The sequence below is a fragment of the Pipistrellus kuhlii genome, unplaced genomic scaffold, assembly GCF_014108245.1.
Source record: "Pipistrellus kuhlii isolate mPipKuh1 unplaced genomic scaffold, mPipKuh1.p scaffold_m20_p_4, whole genome shotgun sequence".
Classification (NCBI taxonomy): domain Eukaryota; kingdom Metazoa; phylum Chordata; class Mammalia; order Chiroptera; family Vespertilionidae; genus Pipistrellus; species Pipistrellus kuhlii.
Window position 1 is genome coordinate 52,382,168 of NW_023425540.1, and position 22,264 is coordinate 52,404,431.

The 22,264-nt window shown below is 41.5% G+C and overlaps 1 protein-coding gene across 12 annotated transcripts in view; it reads left to right on the forward strand.

The window, feature by feature from the left end:
* The first annotated feature begins 1,552 nt into the window (after positions 1–1,552).
* Positions 1,553–22,264, forward strand: part of PAM (peptidylglycine alpha-amidating monooxygenase) — a 240,452-nt gene continuing 219,740 nt past the window's right edge. For 7 of the 12 annotated variants that reach the window (XM_036410911.2, XM_036410912.2, XM_036410913.2 and 4 more), the window contains exon 1: positions 1,554–1,695. The gene's annotated coding sequence lies outside the window, so the exon portion shown is untranslated. Of the gene's footprint in view, positions 1,696–22,264 lie in introns of all 12 variants that reach the window. The other 5 variants (XM_036410914.2, XM_036410915.2, XM_036410916.2 and 2 more) reach the window with 1 other exon arrangement.

A 22,264-nucleotide genomic window follows, 5' to 3' on the forward strand; every position in this document is an offset into this window, starting at 1 on the left:
AATGCTCCGAATAGAGCTTAAAAAGAACCATTACCACAGCCTTCATACTCCTGGCCCTCCCCATCTCCTTCTCCTCTCACCAAAAGTGACTTCTTATTTAAGGGAGGGTCCCAAGTGTTTGCCTCAGCTAACCCAGGCCAGGAGGGAGGAATATAGGCCTTAGGGGATGACTAAAGCCTGTGAGATGAAAACGGACCCAGCTGTTTCCTTGCATCTTGTCAGTGACCCTCACTTCCCAGGATGAATTTCTCATTACTGGCCAAGAGCTTGGAGGTCATCAGCCTTCCTTGGAATTGAGTTTGGGAGGTGGGGCAGGTGAAGGCATGCTCTAGGTCCTGAAGTCTATCCATGGCAAGAGTGGTTTCCCTACAGAGAAATTTTCATTTGAGAGTTCCTTTAAGTCTGGAGGGCTTTGTCTCCTTCATTACAGCCCTTCTCCCAGGTACTCATTAGGTTCCACTTTCCTTCCTTGCCCACTGGCTTCTTCTTCCTCATCTTCTTCATCGTCCCTCTTTCCCTCCTTCCAGCCTGCTCTCGGCCCCCACTCCCACTGGCAGACCCCAGGAGGAGGAGGCACCCAGGCACTGTGCTAGGGATCCCTGCTAGGAGCTGCGGTGGGAGGGGTTGGGAGGAAGGAGGATGAGGCTTGGGGACATCTGGAGTTGGAGAGGAAAAGGCGCGGTGAGCACACTCAAGCAGGGGTTAAAGGCAGTGACAAACATCTACCCTGGAGTTAAATGTGTATTAATTTGTGCGTGGGGTCAGTACCACAGCTTTAAGTCATTTGGGTGTAAAACCTCCGGGTTGGAACTTCCCACATCCCGGTTTTCTCCTGCTTTGGGAGGAGGCGGGGAGGGAGTTGGCTTCAGGGTTTCTTGTCTGCAGTTTAGGGGAGAAGTGGTCCAGTGCCAACTTAAAATTAAAAAAAGGATAATGCAGGCAGAGGTGGTAACACAAGCCAGGTCAGGAGTCAGGAAGGGTCCCCCAGGCCAGGGGTGCCAGCAAGGAAGCACTAAGAACACCTGAGCCAAGTGGCCTAAATCCAGGACCCGGCGGGGTGAGTATGTGAATGCACGTGTGGCCTAAATGGACGTGAACCCCTTTTCACAGGTTCAACCCCCGGGCCCGCCTGCCAGTTCTGCACACCCCTTTGCCGGAGTGCCCAACCCGGGACGGCAAATGTCCTCCTACCCGCGCTGGGCAGAGGGAGAATCCCCGGGCAGGGCAGTAGCGTGGCCACCTCGCGGGGCTACATTTCGGGACGTGGGACGGGGCGGCGCGAAGGGAGCCAGACTTTCAGACCCGGTCTGCCCCCCTCCCCCCCCTTCCCCGGGGCTCCCGGGCCAGAGTCCCAGCTCCTGGCCACCTCCTGCGCGCACGTGAGTGCAAACCCCGGGCAGCTGCCAGCGGCTGGAGGTGACCGCGGGGACCTCGCTCCCAGCCCCGCGGCCGCCGCGCCGGGCGGCGGGGCGGAGCGGCGCCTCCCGGGGGCGGGCGGGGCGCTGTCCCGGGGAGCCCGGAGCGGCGGGCGGACGGGGTTGGGCCGCGCGCCCGGAGGAGGGAGCGCCGCGCGCCCAGCCTGTCCCCGCCCCGGAGCCCGAGCTCCAGCCAACTCCGCCCGCCGCGCCCGTCCGCGCCCGCCGCCCGCCGCCCCGGGCTTCCGTCCCGGCAGCGCCAGTGCCCGCGGCCGCGCAGGTGGGTGTCGCCGCCGCGGGGCGGGCAGGGCGAGGGCGAGGGTGGGAACGCGGAAGGGGGTCCAGCAAGTTGGGCAGCTGCGGGGCCCGGACGGGGATCCTGCCGCCTCCGCTCCCAGGGCGCCAAGGCGGTGGTGGATGGGCAGCTCGGGTCCCGGGAATCCGGCGCCGCGGCCAGGGCGGGTCGCGGGGACCGAGCCTTCCCCGTGCTCCCCAAACCTCTCTCACTCTCTCTCTCTCTCTCATCGCTCTCACCACCAGCCCGGCCTTGACCAGTTCCTGGGGGTGACTCACGCCTCCTGCCCTCCTCACCTCCGGGCGCGCCAGCTCTGCTCGCCTCCCTGCCCTTTTGCCAGCCTTGGAGTGGAATGCGCCGGCCAAGGGTGATCGCAGAGGCGGGGTGGGAAGTATCCACCACTTGGAGTTAGACGGGGGTTTCTGTCCTGTTTCAGTCTCCTTCCCATTGATGTGGCCTTTGGGCCCCTCTGTGTTCTTGGCTGCAAAACGCGCGCCCGCTCTGCCCATGCTGAGGGTTGTTGTCACCGACCATCCCAGTGGAAGGACTTAAGTATCTTATTACTTGATTTTGTTTTGACCACCGTCTCTGGTCTTCTCACATTGCCTGATTGCAGGTCCTGAGTTCTAATCCTCTGAGGTCAGATCCTCCTGCTTAGACGTCTCTACCTGATTTGGTCAGTAGCTTTGTTGGGATAAAAGACTCCTGTTTCTGGATCTGGTTATTAGTATTGAAATCATCTATTCCCCACCTAATTCTGTGTTCAAAGCTGTACCTTGCATCTTTCTATGGTAAGGTGACCAGACGTCCCGCTTTTGGCAAGTCAGTCCTGATTTTTAACAATTTGTCCCGCGTCCCGCCGCGTTTTAAAAACAAATTGTTAAAAATTGGGACCGTCCCGTCTGGTCACCTTATTCTATGGTTACAGGAATTCAAATAGCAGAAGATCAATATTGGCCCCAATCTTTGGAAATAAACTTACTAGGTGTTTGCTTTAGGTGTTTACCAATCTTTACTATCTCTTTTCCATCTTAAGTGCAAATTTGTATTTGCTTTTAATTTTAAACAACTCAGGAAGTAGACTTTGATTTTTGTACACCTCAGCTGTTTGGCTCAAACAACCAACACGTGCCCTATCATTTGTAAAATTTTCAATTTAAAGTCACAGGCACAAGCGTTCTTAGTACTATTCTAGTTATTTTATGAATAAAGTGGACTAATAAAGTCAGCTTTAGTAAGTGGACTAATGAAGTCAGCTTTAGACTTGATATTAAATACTTAAAGCCTTTCACAAATTCCTCATTTAATAGACAGTTCATGAGTTCCTGTGTTGTGCAGTGTTACACTTTTAAAGATAAATCTAGAAAACTGTTCTTCCTTACTCAAAGTCTAAAGGGACTTCTAATCTAACTTAGAGACTAATATTTTTAGTTCATATTTTTATGACATTAAGTATATTCTAATGACTATATGTGGCAAGTAGCATGTTGGGAAGAATATATTATTGAAGGCCCTGTTAGGTCATTATTTAGTGAATCTACTTAATAAAGTGAACAAATAATATGTTTAGCTAAGCTTGTGTTTTCTGGAATAAAATTTCAAATGCTCCTACTTAAAATGAGAGGCATACTTGGAAATAAAATCTTTATGTTTAGAACGAAAGCTCAGAAGAACATTCACCCATGTATGATTTGGTAACAAATGTTGAAAGCTGTAGAAATTGCAATTCTAACTTAATAAGTCAATTTATGGGTGCAGTTTTTTCTCCACTCCTTGAAAAATGAAATTATGTTATAATGCATAGAAAAAAAAAATAGAGATTGAATGTAATATTTTCAGTAAGTTGAAACTTGAACCCTAATGGGCTGACAGGCCCTGGATTGACTCTGGAAATTTGACTTAAGATTCTTACTGAGAATTTTTTGTTTTGTTTTGTTTTGTTTTTAGCCATTAAAAATCTGGCTTGGCGCAAGGGATGGGCATGAATTCCACCTGGAAAAGGTTAACCGGATTAGGTTGTATGTGTTGTAACTCAATGATATCTCTGATTTTTTTCCCTGCTTATTTGAAGAATCCCTCCATCTGTTGGATATGTGTAGAATTGCTTAGTCTTTATTACATACAGTACTGGGCTTTGAGAACTTTGATTCAGCTCACAGTGAAACAGGACACTTTGAGGACAGCCTGAGGAATGTGACATTACACTTGGCCTATTGCTCTGAATCTTTGTTTTCCTTTTTGTGAAATGAGATTAAAGATCCTGTCACTGCCTTGAAAACCATGTGGTTTGGTATAATAAGAATATTAAGCCAGAAAGCTTCTTTAATGTATAAGAACTTTCTTCAACCCTTCAACTCCTTTAGCCAGTAAAAGTTAATTGTTAGCAACACATACAAATAGCTTTAAAAAGGGCTCTGAATAAAGTAGGTGGTGGTGTCATGTACTCTAAAGTCTCCTGAGAGAAGTTTCAGTCATTTTTATCTTCTACAAGTACTGATTTGAGAATAAGACCATCTTATCTAAGGTTGAACAGCTAGCTAGTTAGTGTTAGGAGTGGAACTATAATTTTGATTGCCTAGAAGATAGTTCTATAGTTTCTCCTTTTATATGTGGCCTTCCATCCAGGCCACATTTAAAATCTCACATTTATTAATGTATATGGCTAGAAATTTTGGCTTCAGGTTCTGATGGGCTAGGTTGGAGTTCTGCCCAGGCATTTACTAATCATATAACCCCACACAGGTTACTTTTAACCTCCCAAGTCCTCAGTTTCCTCATATTCAAAATGGAAATAATAGGCATACTTAGCTCAAAGGACTGTTGTAATGATTAAGTGAACTAATGGATATGAAGTACTTACATATTGCCAGTTATTTATTATGTGTTTACCACTCAAGTAGTTTCTTGAGGGGGGCGGGAGGGATGACATTTTAAATGTCCAAATAAAAAAAAATACATAAAAACATAAACACACACATCCGAAATATTTTGAATTGTCAATTCCTCAGCTAACTTTTGTCTAGTTTATTTATTCAACAAGTGTTTATTGAGCTCCTCCTCTGTGTGTTGGGCCTCTTTCTATGCACTGGTACAAATGGTGTACAAAGCAGAGTCACTCTCTTATGCTCTGGAAGTCTGGGGAGAAAACAGAAAATTGCAATCTTATGTGCTTTGTGCCATGAGGGGGTAAAGCAGAGAACCACTGAAGACAAGTGGGATGGGATGACAGGCCCCTGAATGGATGGCTGTCATGTGGTGCTTCATGTGATCCTAATTAGGGTGGGTGGTAATCAGAGAAAACTTCCCATGAATACTCTCAGACTTGAAGAATAAGTGACAGCAGGTGAAGAAGTTGGAGAATGGAGAGTGTTCCAGACCAAAAGGAAAAGAGCATGACACGTTAGGATGGGAGTCAGGTAAATAAAGTATTAAATAAATAGTTGTAGGAGAGGGCAGTGTGGCAATCTGGAGAACCCAGGCTTGGTCTAAAGAAACAGTAGATACTCAGTTTCAGCCAAGTATTGTCAGGTTCCGTTGCAGGCCAGGGATCGCCAGATGTGTGATTTTTAAAGAAGAGCTTAAAATTCATTTTTTTGTAAAAGTGAAATCTTCTAAAGTGTGAAATGGCCCAAATGCATTCTAAATGATTGTCTGAGCCAATCATTGTAGTTGGAATTCAACCCAGGGTCACCACTTTATGACCTCTGCCTTTAAGGAAATGGAAAAGGTTTCATGGGGCTAAAAGGATACATCTTAGACGGGGAGGTGAGGGAAGTGCCCACAGGTGTGGGCAGAGCGCTGTCACTCAGGGCCTGTGGAGCTGGCTGAAGAGAGTTGGGTTAATCCTGAAAACAACAGTGACATGATGAGATCTGTGTTTACAGGATACATTCTGGCTACTGTATGGAGAATGCCTGGGAACAGACTGTAGTGATAACCATTTAGGAAGCTATTGAAATGGTCTGAGCAAGAAATAAATATGGCTAAAATCCAGGTATTTGAGCAGGATAGGAAGAGGCGGGTGGGTTTTGGGTGGGTTTCGGAGATATGTATAATGCCTCCACTGTTGGAGGTTATTCTCCACTAATCACTCAGGTTTCTGTGAGCAGAGGCATTGCAGAGACACTGACTGCTTTTGTTCTAAATTGTCTATTCAAGGACACTTACTGGTCCATAGCAGACATCCTTGAAAAATAGAGGTAGTTTTTCCTCTGAAGCAAAGGAAAAGTAGGCTTCCTATCTAGTGTAAAAGATTTGGGTATTCTAAGCTAGGTTTCCCTTATGTTATGCGAATCATTTAGTGTGTAGATGTCACCTACTCTTCTTCACATCATACTAAAGGAATTAGACTTCAGAGAATTAGTACAACTATGCTAATACTCCCGCTACTATTTCTATGAGTAATGTAGTCCTGTGTCTCCACCGCAGTAATTACTTGCCTCCTCCCAGCATCCATGAAGCTGTGGCATGCTTATTTGTTCACTTGCAAGTAGGGTAAACTCTAATATCCTTTACAGCTACCAGCCACCATGTCTAAGTATAAATGAATTAAAATAGAGAATGTTCATTCCTCAGTCACCTTAGCTGCATTGCATGTACTTAATAGCCATATGTGGCTAGTGGCCACTGTAGTGGCAAAGCAGTTATAGAACATTGCCATCACTGCAGATAGTTCTATCAGATGTTGCTGGACAAAGGTTTAGATTTTCTCATGTGTTCTTGGGTGAGTAGAGGTGGTTGATTTTGGCACCATAAAAAGGATGCTTATTTTCATGTTAGATTCACAGGAGAGCCTTTATGTAAAGGAAATATTTCAGTTTGGATAACAAGTACAGTATTTAGTTCAGGCCTGTTGCGGGGTGGGGAGTAGGAAAGCATCTACAGTGTCAATTTGAGTCTAAGCAGACTGGGGCCATGTGGAAACAGAAGTTCTACATATATAAGGCTTTCCTCAAAATCATGTGTGACTGAGATTAGGATCTGTGCCCAAAGGAGCTTGAACACTGTCTTCAGCTCATCTACTAGCCAAGCTTAACATAAAAGGGCAAGAGTGACACATTCCCTGCGTGATCCAGGAGCAGGACCAGTCCCGCAGCACCCACACAGGGCCTGCTGTGGTCCAGCTGTGACGCCTGAACTCACAGAAAGGAGAGAGGGCAGCAACACAATTTCCAAATGGCTCCTGTTCAGGGAGTGTAAGAAGTTAGCCTTGAGTCAAGAAGGAACTGGGCTCAAAAAGAAAAAACAGCAACAACAACTAAATGATCTGGAAAGCACAATTTTAAATGATGCAATAGAGGTACAGGACAATGCCAAGGATCAATAATAACAGCAGGTCCATTTCTCTGCCACAAGGAGGAAGCTCATTTTGGGGGAGGGTATAGACCACAAGTACTGGGAAGCAAAAGCGTAACATTGTTTCTATCATTATTTCTGTCATTTTATAGGCCCAGCCAATAGCAGCTGCAGCCACAGAGGGCAGCTTATTTTTTATTTTTTACTAGAGGCCCAGTGCATGAAATTCATGCACATGGGGAGTGTCCTTCAGCCCAGTCTGCACCCTCTCCAATCCAGGACCCCTCAGGGGCAGTCTGACATCCCTCTCACAATCTGGGACCACTGGCTCCTAACTGCTCACCTGCCTGCCTGCCTGATTGCCTCTAACTGCCCACCCTCCCCCCGCCAGCCTGGTCACCCCCAACTTCTCCCACCCTTCCCCACCAGACTGATTGTCCCTTACTGCCCCCCTCTGCTGGCCTGGTTGCCCCTCATTGCCCCATCCTGCTGGCCTGGTTGCTCTCAACTGCCCCCTCTGCTTGCCTGGTCGCCCCACAGAGCCTGCTGTTCAGTCATTTGGTTGTCACTCATTCACCCCTCTGCCGGCCTGGTTGCCCCATGCAGCCTATTAGGTCATCTGTTTGGTTGTTTCAGTTGTGACAATCACTTATTTATTTTTTTTACCTGCATTGAATGTGAGGTTGACTACTTAGTAGTTTTAACATAAGTAAAATAAAAGATGGAGGTAGAAATTTTTTTAAATGAAGGCAGCGGCCCTTATTGAAGAATTGTACTACAGCCGTCTATTTCCGTGGCTGAAAGAGCTTTAATGAAAACTTCAGATATTAAGAATTATATTTACCCGTGCCAAAGAAATTTGCTTTAAAATAGTACTTATTTCTAGTGAGGTAAAAGTTTATTTACATGAAGGCTAATTAGAGGTTTCTAAAAATCTGAACTTTAGGATAGTTTGAAAGTTGAATTTATTATTTTCGAGTTCTAACATACATAACGCAGGCCCTGCTAAAGATGCTACCTTTCAGAAGTCTTTGAGGGGAACTTTTGTAAAGAGATATGTTAATTTTCAAATTGCGGGATGATTGTTTGCATGTAACTGGTGGATTCTATGATGTTTAAAGAAAACTTGTGTAGGTTAAACATATACTTCTTGTTTGCACTACTAATTGCCTCAAGATACGTCTATTTACACAGATACCTCTTCAATTTCAGTCAGTTCTGTGCTGCCAAACTCCTGTGCTGCTAGTGTTTGGACCAATGTAGAATCCCTTGCATACATTTCTCATTAGTGAGATTTCACTCCATTTAGTGCTTCAGTGCTGCTTTGGTAAATGTCTCTTTTTTTTAAATTGTGAATTTTAATATTTTATTTCTGTAGTGATTAAAAAGGTTGGCCATCCCCCCCTACAATCCTCTCTCTCCTGTTCCCCCATCCAAATCTGGTAGCTTCAATTGTTCAGCCTGCTTTCAGTGTTTCCTTTCAATTTTGTTTGGCACACTTCTTTCCTTGTGCCGCCATTCTCCTCATACAAACAGCATGGAATTGGAAATAATCATTGTCTGTTTTATTTCTGAAGATCAGAATTTTCACTGGTTTCATGCAGTCCTTCCTCAGGCAGGGTGTAGTAAATCTGCTTTGGAAAGCTGGCTCCAGCAAAACTGGAGTATGCAGTGGAAATTGTGGTGTGACCTCAGCAACAAACGCAGGAGCCTTGCTGTTTATTGCATGAGTCACTCACTGATGGGTTCAAATGAAAGCAAATGATACTCGATTGCTTTTCATGCATGTCAGTGTTACATCTTATTTTAAAAGAAGCCTGAGAGAAACAAACACATAAAAAAACAACTAGTAAGCTCTTTCCCCCAGAGAACTTAAAATGAGCCCCCACTAGAGCATAGATTCCAGAGTTAGGTGATTAAAGCAGGAACAATGAAGGTTACAGGTTCGGCCTTGGCCTTGAACCCGTGATTTCCTGTGGTGCTCGGAATTGTTCAGTGTGCAGATTTCCTTGGGTTGCACATGAGTGACTTTAATCAGGAGCAAAAGTGAGTGCTTTCTCTAATATGCCCTTTCCTCCACGGCCCTTGCCTCACTTAGCTATCACTGTATGCCTAATCAACCACAGTGAAATGTCTTTAAAACATTTTCCAGGGGAGGAAGGGCTTTTGGAGCATTTTTATAAAGTGAAGTGCCAAGTAGGAAAGTTTGAATGGTTTTCTTGCATAGATAGATGTTCCCAGGGAGACCGATGAGTCAAGGAGTTGTTCATAGGATATGTAAATGAAACCTTTCACCTAGTTGCTGTCATTACCTAACTCATAACTGTATAGTTTTAGCAAATTGTTTGAACTGGTGCTTGTCTAGTTCTTTAGTGAAACAGGCTCTTTTGTCCCATTTTCCCCCAGTTTAGATAAAAGTAGGCCCTATAAAGAAACCAAAGCCATAGGAGGGAATGGAGAACGACAGAGTAGTGTCTTCTTCTACTGGGTAGTTAAGAAAGACCTTTCTGAAGAAGTGGTATTTCAGCAAAAACCCAAATGAAGGAGGGGGACAGGGAACAAGTGCAAGTTCTTGAGGCTTGAAAAGGACACCTCACCCTCAAAGAATACCAAGAAGGCCACTGTACCTGCAAATATGGAAAGGAGGGAGGAAAGACAGGTGCCAAGGATGCCTTGCCAGTAGTTGAAGCTTAAACGCATCTAAAGAGATTCATTATATTCTCTTTAGACCTAACCACATACTGCACCCACCGCAATCTCAGCTTGCTTCTGCCACTACACTATTTTTAACACTGCAGCTGGAACAGCTTCTTTCATCCCATGGCACCCTGCTGAAGAACTGACAGTGATAACTCCGAGTCCAGCAGGTCTGTGGTGACCTTTTGATCATCACAGATGGAAGGGCCCTTTCCTTATATTAACCGCATTTCCCAGTGCAGACCTCACTGAACTTTTCCAATCAGTCAGTTGAAGGCCTTCCTCCAATTCTGTATAGGCCTTCTAGATAATTTATTGTTTTTTCTCCTTGGTGTAACATTCATCACCTAGGTGTTACATTTATCACCTTGGTGCCTCTATCCTGCCTGCTAGTCTACTTCTATCTCCTTCAAGGCCAGGTTCACAAGCTATGAGTTATCTTGTCTACCAATCCCTCCCTTCCCCCCCAATTTATTCTGTCCTACCTCGATCACTGGATCAGTTTTGGGGCTATAATTTTTTTCCCCCCTGAGTCACTTGAAAAGGCACTACTTTCAAGGGCCACTGTTATTCCAAGTTAAAATATTTATGATTGCATTCTTTCTTCCTAGAAGAGATTTGGCACCAATACTAGCTCTGCCATGCGTATGTGTATGCTTTGGCCAAAATATTCAACTCTTTGTCCTTGTCAGTAAGATGATTATAAGTGTCCCCTCTTACATTTATGATGTAGTTGAGAAATAAATGAAGTAAAACACAGAGAACATGTTTTCAACACGTGCAAGCCATTGTATTTAATATTTTAGATCCTCCTCTGAACTGCAGGTCTTTCATACTAATTCATACAGCATGGAATTACATGTGTGCTGCAGGAATTCTGCGAGGCTTTTTAGCTTTTAGCCACGCCATGGAAGCTTGGGACAACTCAATGCACAGCACCTGTATTCGTTTCCTGGGCCAAAGGAACAAAATACCACAATCTGGATGGCTTAAACAACAGAAATGTTCTTTTTGTCACAGATCCCTCTGAGGGCTGTGAGGGCAAGTTTGTGCCATTCATCTTCTTAGCGCCAGACGTTCCTTTGCTTGTGGATGACATTCTTTCAGGGTCTTCTTTTGTGTCTTTCCTCAATGTCTCTGTGGCCAACTTCTTCCTTTTTATAAGAAGAGAGTCATAGGATTGCAGCCCATCCTAATAGCCTCATCTTAATTTGTTTATTGCAGAGATCCTATTTCCAAATAAGGTCATATTCACAGGTACTAGAAGTTAAGACTCTTAACGTCTTTTTAAGGCACATAATGTAACCTGTATCACCCTGACTCAATACAAATGCAAGGAGGGATAATCACAAATACTGTGCTACTAGAATGATTTGTAGAGGTAAATAGTGAGATATTTTTTACCAAGTATTTCACTTATTTTGCCCTATGTCATACAGAAAACTTGCCCTTGCATATCTAATTGGTAAAATGAATTCCTTATATTTTTCCTGAGATATAAAAAAATTTTGTATGAAATTCTGAATGTTCATACATATTTATTTTGGAATTTTGCAAGTCCTGTTAATTTATAATTGATTTAAATTGGAGCAGAGAGGGACAATCAAGAGAAGCAGTAACACCCAATATTTTCCTTCCAAATTTTAATAGCATGTTCAGTTATTGTACTGATGTGAATGGAAAAAAATACAACCCACATCTTATTCATATAACTTTTATGTGGACTTTTCTGTGTGTGAAAAATTTACTGCTTGACCTTTACCCCCTTACCTAGTAAAGTGGCCGGGGCCAGCTGCAAGAGAGAGAGAGCCAAGAGAATGCTCCTTTGTCCAGGAGTTTAAATATTCCCTCTTCAGTGGCCACTGACTTGTTCCCAGGTGTGACTGACACATAAGCACCTTACCACATCCCCCAGACCTTCCTCGGTATTTGTCTGTTTCCAGTCCTTTCCCCAGTGATCTGTGGGGAACAGACTTGGAGAGTGTTAACTGCAGGTTCCTGGCAAAGCTGTGTAAATGGCATGTCTACTTTACCTAGTCTCCTCTTTGGTCCTTTCTTGTTAATAATAACCAGATTATGAGAACAGTATCACTTATAGTAGCCTAACCCTTTGTCACAATGCTTATGTCAGTCACTTCACTTAATCTCATCAGGCACTGTATCCCATTTCCCACGGAGGGTGAGTACTGTCCAGTAAGGTGTTTTGTGAGATACACACACACACACACACACACACACACACACACACACAACTTTTATTTCAGTATATTGCTATAATTTTATTTTTAGTTATTATTAAACTCTTATTGTGCCTACTTGATAACTTAAACTTCATAAAAGGAATGTATGCATAGGAAAAAAGCGTAGTGTGTAAAGCATTCATTATTAGCCTCAGTTTTAGGCATCTTCTGGGGCTTTGGAGTGTACCCCCCACAGATAAGAGGGAACTTCTGGTGCTCAATTCGAGGGGGATAAGTTCTAAGACTGGTTGGGAACTATATCACCCAATTATTATTTTTTTTTTCATTTCTAAATATTAGAGTTCTATTTTAATTACCATTTCAGATGTCATTGAAAATGAACCCATTTGCCAGGTTGGAATGAAATTGGAAATCTCTGTTAGTGCTACACTCTTTTAATAGGGGAAACAGAAGATGGGAAGAAAGTAGTTTTACTTTTTAAAGCATAACCCTTCTGGGATTTAAACTCATGAACTTTGTAATGTCAATGAAGCATTTTAAAATCTGAACAACAAACTTGGTGGTGACCAAATTTTGGCTCCTTCCATAAGCACTATGTACCTATGCCTCCAGTGGCTTCTTTCAGAATTTTCAACTCAGAAACACAAAGGGAGGAAAGATGGGGGCAGGGAGTGACCCTTTAGCATCCTGAGAAGAGGAAATGGATGTTTACACTGCTATCAGCTAGAATTTTGAAGCCTTTCAAAAACAAAGTTACACTGTATGCCCCAGATTTTATAGAGAAGCCTAATGCCAATTGAAAAATAGGAATTCTGGAAAAGTTTATGACCCGCGAGGCTCAGAGGCCCTCTTGCAGGCTGTGGTTCACTGAAAGGTCTGTGACTGGGTTTAAAATAAATGTTTATGTGTTCTCATTGTGAACACCTGTAGCATAATAATCGCTTCCATTTATTGATGTAGTTTTATGTAGAGAAGAAAACTAGCTTCCTGATGTTGGATAGTTGGGTCAGTTTTTGGCTCGGCCTCCTACTAGCTACCAGACCTGAACCTCTCAGTGCCTTAGCTTTCAACCAGAATATGCTGGGACCTGTTTCATATACTGTGGTGGTTGTCATTATTCTTTGAGGCGATGCATATAAAATGTTATATGCATGTAAGATGCATACCAAATGCCTGGCCACATGATTAAATGCTTAGTATCTAAACATTAAGTTTGTTATTATTAAATGTTGGATTGGATACCTTACCTAGGATATTTTTAATGCTTTCTATAACTCTTCAATAGCCCCCCTTTTACCAAAACTTGAAAACCACAAAATTCACTTTGTTTGGAATGTGAAGGTATGGGGAAATGGTCTTTCTTTTGCCATCATCTTCAGCACGATGGTTGTACACTGGTATTGTCCATCAATAAGCAAGTTTGTGAGATAGAGCAGAAGGAGATTGCAACCTTTTTTCCCCCTTAAATTTATGTGCTAGGATGCTTATGCAGTTCATGAGATACGCACAGTGTTCTCAAACATGTGAAATATATATCGGCCCCTTTCAAAGGAAACAAAAACATCCTCACTTCTACTTGGACTTAATATGTTTGTCATGATGTTACATATATACAAATACACATAGATATATGTATAATGCCCTGTTATTATATATACATAAACACACACACACACACCACACTTATAATGTGGAGTAAATGTCTTCATTTATAGCACTTGTCTATATATGTACAAAAGGCTAAGCGACTGGCTGGTAGGTATGTCACACACTGATGACCAGGGGGCAGATACTCAACACAGGAGCTGCTGAGCTGCAGTGACTTGGCAGCGGCGATTCTTGGGTGACGCACCCTAGAACCAAAGAGGAGGGAGCCCAATTCCGGGGTGCATCACCTGAGAACTGCCCTCTTGAAATCTGGGACCCCTTGGGGGATGTCGGAGAGCTGGTTCTGGCCAGATCTCCACAGGCCAGGCCAAGAGAGCCCACCTGCTCACTCCACAGACACCTTTCGAGTCGTGGTGTTATCCCAGGCTTGCCGGGGAGCGGTCGAGGAAGGTTTGATTCAGGGCATGTCCGGCCAGTCTCACCTTAACTCTAACGCCACTGGCTACCTTCTAATTAATTTCCTTTCACTATGCATGAATCCGTGTACCAGGGCACTAGTGTAGTTATAAAATAAGACAAATTTACAAATGAAATGCCAACAAGACTATAAAACCAATAAAATTCAAGTATTTACAATAATTTATGTGTTATTTTGCTGAAAGTAAACTTTAAATTTTGGTTTTATCCATACTCAAGATGGAGTTTGTTTAATTTGTGCTTACCTTTTGATTTCATCATATTAATATATCATGAACATTTGAATATCAGCGGTTTAATATGTTTTAACCAAAAAGAAGTCTTCTTTAACAAATAGGTCATATAACTCGGTAGTAATAATTTCAAGGTGTTATTAGATAGTTCAGAATAATAGGACTTTGGGAATACCAATTTTAATGGTTGGTACATGATAAATTTGAAAAGCTGTTCTTTGCCTTGGAATCATTATTTAAGTGTAGGCCTCATCCCAGGTTCTGTCACTGAGCATTGAACCTGGAGTCAGATTTCCTGGGTTCACACTGCTGCAAAAATATGTTTTACATAAAAATTTCTGTGAATTTTACATTTCTTTACAATAAACTAAAATTACTGGGTGAACAAGTATCTATAATAATAAAAGTGTGATATGCTAATTAGACTGGACAGATGTCATTCTGGACATCCTTCCAGACAAAGCCAGGAGTGAGGCAGAGGGTGAGGCAGAGGCAGTTGGGGCAATCAGGCAGGCAGGCAAGTAGTTAAGGCAATAAGGAAGGCAGGCAGAGGTGGTTAAGAGCAATCAGGCAGGCAGGTGAGCAATTACAGGTGATTGTGCAGGCAGGCGAGTGGTTAGGGGCGATCAGGCAGGTAGGCAGGTGAGTGGTTAGGAGCCAGTGGTCCCAGATTGTGAGAGGGTGCAGGCACCCCCGTCCTCCCCCCACCCTTGCGCACAAATTTTGTGCACCAGGCCTCTAGTGTAGATATAAAGTTCTTGCTTTAGGTTACATTTGCCATTTGCAGTCCAAGTGTAGAAAGAGAACTCAGCCTATCATATCCCCTTTCTGGAGTCAGCAAATATTTTCTGTGAGAGGCTGAATGGGGTAAATATTTTAGGCTTTGCAGGCCTCATTTAGTCCCTATTGTAACTACTTAGCTCTGCTGTTACAACATGAAAACAGCCGTAGACAGTACATAAAACTTAATTTAAATTCATATAATTATCACATGACAAAATCTTATTCTTTTATTTTTTTCCAACAATTAAAAGCTGTAAAAACCATTTACTGTTAGTATGCAGGCTATGCAAAAACTGGTGGTGAGGATTTAACTTGAGGGCCTCGTTTAAGGCCTGACCTAGATGACAATGGGTGGAGTGGACAGGACCCTTTTTGGCTTTTATTTCTGGAGGCAGCATCGTGTAGTGATTAAGACAGTGGCTCTGAAGTAAGACTACCTCCCCTGTTTGTGACATCTGGAAAATAGGGGAAAATTTTTCTTTGTATGTCAGATAGTTTTGGGGGATGAAATAAGAGACTGGATGTATAACATATAACATTGAGAAGTAGTTTGTAGATTTAGTTTTTGTTATTGCTGTAATTACTACTGCGGTTGTACAGTTTGTCATGTTGTTTATTGGCCATTTATTATTTTTAGTTGTTCTTTTGAGCTATTATTTGTTCTTTACAATACCTATTTATGTATTAACTCGTTCTCAGATATTTTCCAAATCACTTTTCTGGTGTGTTTTTTTTTTTGCTTTTTGTTTTAATGTGTGGTTATTTTTGTTGTTTTTCTTTTTTCAAAACTCAGATATTATCTTTTTTTTTATTTTGGTATTTCAATTATTGAAGATAATTATTTCATTGTTTTTATTTTTATAAAAATATTCTCAATCTGAGATGAGATATTTAACTACATTTTTATTCTATTTTAACTTTCATAATTTACTAATTCTGGACTTACTTTTATATATGCCATCAATATCTAAATGTATATTATATATAGATTATACAGATTAATTCAGTATCATTAATTGAATAATTATTTCTTGTCTACTGATTTAAAATGCGACTTTATCAGACTAAATAATTTGGTTGAATGGAATTTGGTCTGAAGAAAAAATTTTAAAACAAAGCTGTTAATATGACATTGTTCTCTGGTCTTCAGTATTGATCATTTGGTGTAATATGAAAACTTTTTATCACTTTAAATTTTTATTTATTTTTTAATCGTGGTAAAACATCACATCATCATCTTAGCTCTTTTTAGTGTATAGTTCCGTAATGTTAACGTATTTACACTGTTGGACAGAGCTCCAGATCTTTCCCCATTAGATAACAACTTCCCGCTTCCTCCTCCTCAAGTCCCGGCAACCACAGTTCTATGTTATAGTCTGTGAATGTAATTACTTTAGATATTTCATATAATTTAAATAATATAGTATTTGTCTTTTTGTGACTGGCTTATTTTATTTAGCATAAGGCTTTACCCTTAGGACTTAAAATTAAAAAAAAAATATCTTGATAATTCTGGGTGAAATAGAAATGCATTTAGATCTAGTGTCTCTGATCAAATGGGATATGGGTGTCATTTATGTGCTTCAGCTTTCAGATTTGTCTTAAAGAACATGCATACATTTTACAGGGGAAAATGCTTCAAGAAATCTGTTTTGGACATTCAGATTGTTTTTAGCTGATCTTTTATGATAGGCTGGTTGGCAACTCTATTCTGGCTCATTTATTGAACAGTTACTTACTGAGTCCCCTCAGTGTATCAGGCAGAGTGCCAAATGCGCTCATTCCTTCTGGCAAATTTGGTTTGCTCTAATATGTCTCTTTTATTGAATACTTAATTGTCAAGCCCGTTGCCATGATTGGACATTTATCATTGAACATAGTTATTCCAGCTTTAAAAAAGAATGATGGCTCTGGCCTGTGTGGCTCAGTTGGTTGAGCATTGTCCAGTGCCCGGGAAGGTTGCCAGTTCAATTTGTGGTCAGGACACATGCCCAGGTTGTAGGCTCTACTGGAGTCAGGGTGGGTGCAGGAGGCAGGGTGGGCAAGGGAGTCTTCTGTGAATTGAAGACTTTTAAGCCACTTTCTTATTGATATCTACTTTGACTTCTCTAATTAAAATTGCACTGCTGTTTTTCTCTCTCCATTCCTCTCTCTGTAAAATCAATAAAAACATATTAAAAATAATTATGATCTGTCAGAGTAGCAGTTTCCAGGCAGCTGAAAATTAACGAGAAACAACATTAATGGAAAACTTTTTTAAAGATGAACAAAATACTATAACACATGAAGAATTTTAAACATATCCCATTATGTGCCCAATCTGCCATCATATGAAAAAAAAATCAGTAGAACAAATTAATTAAATAGCTTTGAAAAATAGATAATTAAAAATTAAAATGTGGTACAAATTCATAACATAACACCAAAGAATAAAACACAAACTAAGAGAAAAAATGTCAGCCATAGTCAGCTATAAGCATTTGATTATATCTATGTATATAAAAATGACCAGCCAACCGGCTGGTAGGTGTGATGCTCATTGACTACCTGGGGCAGGCACTTAACGCAGGAGCTGCTAAGGGAAAGCAGCTTTGCAGAGTGCCCTCTCGCACTCTGGGACCCCTCGGGATACTGGACTGCCGGTTTCGGCCAATCCCTGCAGGCCAGGCCGAGGACCCCACCTACAGGAGAGACCTGCTTATTCTGCAGACACCCTTCAATCCCAGGCGCTGCCCCAGGTGCGGCCAGCCAGGGAGGGACAGTGGAAGGTTGGCTTCAGGGCATGTCCAGCCCGTCTCACCCAGTCCCATCCCACTGGCCACCTTCTCATTAATTCCCTTTCAAAGTGCACAAATCCATGCAACAGACCTCTAATCCTCTCTAATAAAAGAGAAACATGCAAATTGACCGTACCTTCACTACACCCACAAGCCACACCCAACAGCCAACCAGGGCGAGTATGTAAATTAACCCAACCAAGATGGCGGTTGCTTTGCATATCCAGGCCAGAACAAAGACTGAAGACAGTGTAGAAAGAAGCCAAGCGCTGCAAAGCAAGCGGGGTGGCAGAGAAGGAAAGGGAGCAGGCGGGGCCGGGGAGAAGGAAGGGAAGCCGTCGGGGTGGGGGAGAAGGGAAAGAAGCAGGCAGGGCAGTGGAGACCACAGCAGGAAGCCATATTGCAGGAATCTTCCTGCAAGGGGCATCTAGTTTTCTTATAAATATGTACGTATTGATAAACATAAAATGAAGTTGTGCTATGCTTACTGTATTGTAACCTGTTTTACTCACTGTACGTATTCTAATTTCACTTGTGGGGTCATGTCTGTTTTTCCTTTTTACTTCTTACAAGTGATCTAGTAAAAATGACCTAAATTTTCTTTTTCAATCACTTTTTCACCCTATTTCCATGTACCCCTCTCCTTCCCTCTTTAGTTTTTTAACCCACCTGGTTGTGTGTGTGTGTGTGTGTGTGTGTGAAGTGTAAGGCATAATTAAAACTTGACCCCTTCTTCACTTGAAACAAGTTAAAAAACAGCCTACTTTTCCATTGGTTTGTGAATTTCATTTATTATATATAAATCAGGGCATCGATTCCTGGGAAGTATATAAGTTTATTCTCCATTGATATGTCTGTTCTTCAAGTATCACATTGATCTAATTTTTGGAGCTTGAAAATAGCAATAATGACTTGTAACTTGTACATTCTAATCATTTTTTAATCAATTAGCTTTTCTCTCACTTGTTATTTTGGATCATTGATTTTTAACTAGTGTTATGCATCAGCATGTGCATCTGGGAAGCTTTGTAAAAATATACATAATCTTTGTGAATTATAATTTAGTAAATTGAGGAGGGACACAACCATATGTATTCTGAGAAAACGCCCTAATGGATTTTGATATGCATCATGTTTAAGAATCACTGTTAAAAGACTTTCAGCATTATTCTACTCAGTTCTATGCTACCTTGAGGTTATTAATGGAATTGCATTAAACTTACCAATTAATTTTGGGAGCAATAGCATCTTTACAGTATTTAGTTTTCTCATACTGGGTGACGATATGTATTTTCCATTGCTGCATAAGTGCATTACTAGCTCTCAGCAAAATTTTATTGTTTTTCTTTGTTTGTATCCCTCACATATCTTATTAGGGATATTCCTGCATATTTAGTGGTATGTGTTTTGGGCATGTTTTTCTTTCTTGCTTGCACTATTTACATGGAACTTCATCTTAGTTGAAATTATTTTTTTTTAAATTACCATGCAGTGATTGAAGTAGTAATATGGAAATGGAAAAAGTGAAGCAACATATAAATTGAAATGATCTAGACTCTAAGCCACTTTCTTATTGAGACCTACCTTGACTTCTCTATTTAAAATTGCAAAGCTTCACTTCTAATTCTTGATCCCTGTACCCCTACTCACTTTCCCCCACATCACTTACTATTATCTAACATATAATTTACTTAAATATTTCCCTCTTATTGTCTGTCTCCATTAGAATTTGAAACTTCATCAGGCTAGGATTTTTAGAACATAAACAGCAGGGGAATATAGCAAGAGTCTATAAATTTTAATGAAATGAATAAAATTTAAGGTGGGAAAAATCAAGTATATAAGTGAGGGTTTCTGAAAATAGTGACCTAATTTTGTTAAGGGTGAGAAATTTGATTCTACTATAAGGTTTAAAAACTAGCCCAAATGAGACCTTTTTCTTCCTAGAAGGAATCTATGGGTAAAATGCACATTCTGAAAATTGCCTTTATCTAAGAGGTAATTTATATTTGCATATGTGTGGAACAGGGAATGTTATTGTTCATTCCCAGAGCTCTGTTTACTATGTGGAGGTCTCTTTTATTGTCCCTTGGAAATAGAAAGTGTATTGGTTAAGCCACTTTTAAAGTTTTTCCTGCAGAATAGAGGTCATTAGTGTTATCTCTCCAATTTTATAGGTGAAAATTGAAGAGAGAAAAGTTGTTTGTGTTTATTTCTTCTGTGGTGCTGAAAATGAAAGGTCATCTGCCACACTACTATTTGCCCTTGAAAGACCTATGGTTATTTCTTCTGCATACAAAAGTGTGGTAATTGTGACTTAAGACTCGAATGGTATTGTGCTGTTTTGAGTTAAGCACCTCTTGTTTCCTCACTGACATCCCCCCTCCACTACCCCAGCCACTAGATAGAAATAGTTCAAAGGAGAAAGCATGTATTACAGAAAACTTAAAAAGGAGACTCAGACAGATTGCCTTGCAGCCCCCTCAGCTCCCCACAAGTTTTTTTTTTTTTTTAAATATTTGATTTGTCTTCCCCTTTAATACTTGCATATTGCTCTTTTGCAGTCTCCTTGATTTTGCCCTGTACTTGTGTTTATATGTTTGTATTCTGTCTTCTCTTTTAGGTGGCAACACTGTCAATGGCAGACTGTTTGTCTTCTATTTCACAATTCCCCAGAGCATTTGTGTACCATGTTTTAAACAAGAAGTATTCAATTAATGTTTGCTTCACAGGTAAACAAGAGGGAAAATTAAGGTTTCAGAAAAGAGATTGTGATATTACCCAAAACCATATTAAGGAGTCACAGTAATCAAAACAGTCATTTGGTCTCCCTGGCATTTAGAGCGAAATGAGAACTGGACCCCCTATGAATGGGTGAAATGAGTTGTGGGACTGCTCAAGTAGATGATAGTTATTGTTTCCTCCCAAAGCCTGGCCTGTGACATTTTGTTCCAGGGGAAATTCTAGACCTCTGGTGATTTATATAATCTTGCCAAGTTAGAAACCTCTGAGATGAGTCATTCCCATTTTCATTCACTTTGTTTTTACACGGAAGTCTGCATTGACAAACAAATGAATGAAGCTTAGTTTTCAAATAGGTTGGTGATGATAATTTTCTCAGTTTGTCCTTGTCACGGTTCCCATGATAATATTTTATATGTTGATGCTATACAAGTTACATTGTGTGTTTGGAGGGAATTCTTTGTGTGAATATGAATCAAGCAGCCCCTAGTACTCAGAGATCTGTTGATAGCATGGGACTAAGATCAGAATAGAAGAGAAGGACGTTTTGTGGAAACCAAGTAGGCTTGCCATCTAAGACCGTGGCTTCCATAAAATGAAGGGGTTAAGTGAGCTAATCTGTAAAGTACAGATTCTCAACTGTATTGGATCCAATGCCTCTTTTTTATAGCATATGATATATAGTGCTTTTTTTACTACCATGAAATGAAATTCATATAGAATATAACCTGTATAATTAAAAATATATACTCCTTAACTATAATATAAAAGAGCAGAATGCCAAATCAAGTAGTTATAATAAAACTAGAGGCCTGGTGCATGAAAATTTATGCACTGGAGGTGGAGGTAGTCCCTTAGCCTTGCCTGCCCCCTCTCACAGTCCGGGAGCCCTCAGGGGAAGAAGGTGACCCGGTGATCAGGGGAAGGCGATGCCCCCATCACACCTCTGCTGCTGCCAGTGCCGGCAGCGCAAACCTCGGCCAGCCCTGGTTACCTGAGCCTCGGGCAGCCCTGGGTGGCTGGGAGCTGAGGGGACTGGGGGACTCTGGAGGAAGGTGCTGAGTGATCAGACCTGCCTCAGGGCGGGCCCAGCTATAATGCTTACCTGCTGTCCCAGCGGGGCTGAGGGGACTGGACACTGCCATCTTGTGGCTGTGGGCACCATCATCTTTGAGGGCGTGGCAGTCAATTAGCATATTCTCCTTATTGGCTGTGGGTGCTGTCATATTTGTGAGGGTGTGACAGTCAATTAGCATATCCCCTCTTTATTAGATAGGATAACATTTAAATATGTAAATGCTTACTTATGATCACAAAGGGAAGTTATGAAGTATATTCAGAAACCAAATACTATATGTGGTGGCTACAATTGCAGATGGATATCTGTAGTCCACGAATAGCATTGTTGTTATTTTTCCAGAATCATGAGCAATTCTTAAGAAAGTTTCAAGTCAAACGAGATTTCATGTTACTTTGATTTACACAATTTGACTTTCTAAATTTAGAAATTTTTAAAGCATTCAAGAAGTTCTTTACTTTTGTATGTAAAATGTAATTGGGTCCTAGGCTTAGATAATCATGAACGGGTTTATGACCTATGTAGTTCATGGAACATTTGAAAGTTGAGTAGGATGTGGTCCAGTATTTCATTAAGAAGGACTGATTGTATTGCATGTTGCATGATATATCTCTGAAACCCTGTCTGCTCACTCCAGTCTAGTAGTCCTCGCCCCACACCAGT